A 3,569-nucleotide genomic window follows, 5' to 3' on the forward strand; every position below is an offset into this window, starting at 1 on the left:
TGTTTCAATGAGATCACCTCTCATTCCTCTAAACTCCAGAGAGAATAGACCCAATCTACTCAATCTCTCTTCATAGCACAACCCTCTCATCCCAGGAATCAATCTAGTGAACCTTTGTTGTACTGCCTCTAAGACAAGTATATCCTTCCTCAGATAAGGAGACCAAAATTGTGCACAGTACTCCAGGTGTGGTCTCACCAAAGCCCTGTATTATTGTAGCAAGACTCCCTTACTCTTGTTCCCCAACCCCCTTGCAATAAAGGCCAACATGCCATTTGCTTTCTGAATTGCTTGCTGTACCTGCATGCTAACTCTATGTTTCCTGTACGAGGATACCCAAGTCTCTCTGAACACCAACATTTAATAGTTTATCATACTCCATCTGCCACCTTATTGCCCACTCATTTAGCCTGTCTATATCACTTTGCTGGCTCTTTGTATCCTCTTCACAGCGTACTTCCCCACCTAGCTTTGTATTGTCAGCAAACTTGGATACATTACACGCAGTCCCTCCATCGAAGTCATTAATATAAATTGTAAACAGCTGAGGCCCAAGCACTGATCTTTGCGGCGCCCCACCAGTTACATCCTGCCAACCTGAAAATGACCCGTTTATCTCTACTCTCTGTTTTCTGTCCGTTAACCAATCCTCTATCCATGTTAATATATTACCCCAACCCCATGAGCCCTTATTTTGCGTAGCAACCTTTTATGTGGCAACTTATCGAATGCCTTTTGGAAATCCAAATATACTACATCCATTGGTTTCCCTTTATCTCCTCATCCTCAAAAAACTCTAATAAATTTGTTAAATACGATTTCCCTTTCATAAAACTATGTTTACTCTGCCTAATCATATTGGCCCGTATTTTCCGATCACAGGCCTCCTGTGGGCGGAGGCCTGCGATCTGGAAAAATCTACACCCTTACCTGAGGGCTCCCAGGGCGCACACGCTTCCGCTCCTGGGCCTCTCCAAACTTGAAGTGCGCAGGGCCCACGTATCCCAGAGGCGCAGGCGGTTCGCAGCGTCCCTGGGATCATGTGGGTCATGGGGAGCCAATCACAGAAGGGAATCTCCCTTCATACATTTGACAGGAAGACCTGCCAAATATATGAACGGAGATCACCCCAAAAACATAGTAAAACATTAAATTATTTTTTTTTTAAATCACATTTTTAAAATGACTTGAAATTACAATAAATTTTAAACAAAAATTCAATTTATTGAGACAAATAATTAAAGTTTTTTACGGGGCTAAAAATAAACTTACCTTTTTTAAAGCATTTTTAAATGATAAATCAGTGAAATTTTTAAAAAACTTTTTTTGAACTCTTATCCTGGTAAAAGCAGGCCTTACGCCTGCTTTTACCAGGCGTAAGAATTGTAAGGGTTTTCTGCGGGCGGAGGGTCTCCAAAAAGCGGAACTATCTGCCCGCAGAGGCCCTTCTCCAATGCAGCTGGAGGATCTGTCAAGACCATGTCAAGGCGCTGTGCATGCCTGAAACTGGCATTTCCGATGTCCCTACGGGTGGGTACACAGCGCGTACCCACCCGTAGGGATCGGAATATCTGGGCCATTATGTTTTTCTAAGTGCCCTGTTACCACTTCCTTAATAATGGATTCCAGCATTTTCCCCGACGATTGATATCCAGGTTAACTGGTATGTAGTTCCTTGTTTTCTCTCTCCTTTTCTTGAATAGCGGTGTTACATTTTCTACCTTCCAATCCGTTCTAGAATCTAGGGAATTTTGGAAGATCACAACCAATGCATCCACTATTTCTGCAGCCACCTCTTTTAGAACCTTAGGATATAGGCCATCAGGCCCAGGGGATTTGTCAGCATTTAGACCCATTGGCCCAGAAATTCGGGTCTCCACGGGTGAGTACGCACAGGGTACTCACCCGTAGGCCCGATGGAAGTGCCGGTTTCCTGCATGCACTGCGCATGCGCGGGAAACCGGCACTTCCGTTCCTCTGAAAGCAGGGGTTCAGAGGTCGAACGCGTACGCGGGGGAGGCTGCGCGTGCGCATCAAACTTAGGTTTTTTTTACAGGTTTTTCCGTGAGGGTAAGTCTGCAGAAGTTAGAAATTTAAAAAGCAGGCGTAAGGCCTGCTTTTTACAAGGTAAGTGGTGAATTAATTAAAATTAAAACATTTTTTCCACAGGTTTATTATTTTTAAATACTTTAAAGCAAGGTAAGTTTATTTTTAGCCCCATTAGAATAAAAATTATTTTTTTCAAAAATTTAAATTATTGTTTAAAATAGTTATTTCATGTAATTTATAGTTTATTTTAAAAATGTGATTTTTAAAAAAATGTATTTGAAGGTTTAGTGCTATTTTGGGGCCGTAGTATTTATAAGTCTTGACAGCACTTCCTGTCAAGACTTATGAATGGAGCATTCCCTGCTCCGATTGGCTCCACATGGCCCACGTGATCCCAGGGGACGCATCGAACTAACTGCGCCCCTGGGATACGCAAGCACTGTGCGCCGGCAGCTGGACCAGGCCCCGGATCGGAATTCCACGGGGCCCCACAGTTCAACGGCTGGCGCGCAAGGTAAGTGCAGGTCGGGGGCTTGCACCCGCGGGAAGCCCCCAACCCGAATTTCTGGGCATTAATTTCACAAGTACTTTTTCTCTACTGATAATAATTGCTTTGTTCCTCACTCTCATTAATCCCTTAGTTCCCCACTATTTATGGTATGCTTTTTGTGTCTTCTACTGTGAAGACAGATACAAAATATTTGTTTAACGTCTCTGCCATTTCCTTATTCCCCATTTTAATTTCTCCTGTCTCAGCCTCTAAGGGACCAACACTTGCTTTTGCTACTCTCTTCCTTTTTACATACTTGTAAAAGCTCTTACAGTAGGTTTTTATATTTCTTGCTAGTTTACTGTAATTCTATTTCTCCCTTTTTATCAATTTTTCAGTCAACCTTTGCTGGTTTCTAAAGCTCTCCCAATCCTCAGGCTTACTACTATTCCTTGCAACATATAAGCCTCTTTTAATCTAATACTATCCTTAACTTTAGTTAGCCATGGATGGATTACTTTTCCCATGGAGTTCTTATTCTCAATGTAATGTATATTCGTTGATAATTTTGGAATATTTCTTTAAATGATTGCCACTGCTTATCTACTGTCATACCGTTTAATCTAATTTACCAATCTGCCTTAGCCAACTCACCCCTATAACTATGTAATTGGCTTTATTTAAGTTTAAGACTCTGGTTTCGGACTTATGTATTTCCCTCTCAAACCCAATGTGACATTCTATCATATTATGATCACTCTTCCCCAGAGGATCCTTTACTATGAGATTACTAATTAACCCTGTCTCATTACACAATACAAGATCTAAAATAGCCTGTTCCCTGGCTGGTTCCACGATGTATTGCTCTAGGAAGCTACCTTGAATGCATTCCATGAAATCATTGTTCAGATTACCTTTGCCAATTTGATTTGCCCAGTTTATATGAAGATTAAAGTCCCCCACAATGATTGCATTACCTTTGTTACAAGTTCCTATTATTTGTTGATTAATACTCTGTCCAATGTATAGC

The sequence above is a fragment of the Somniosus microcephalus genome, chromosome 1 (assembly GCF_052327205.1).
Source record: "Somniosus microcephalus isolate GS21.2 chromosome 1, FLI_Smic_1.0, whole genome shotgun sequence".
In the NCBI taxonomy this organism is placed as follows: Eukaryota; Metazoa; Chordata; class Chondrichthyes; order Squaliformes; family Somniosidae; genus Somniosus; species Somniosus microcephalus.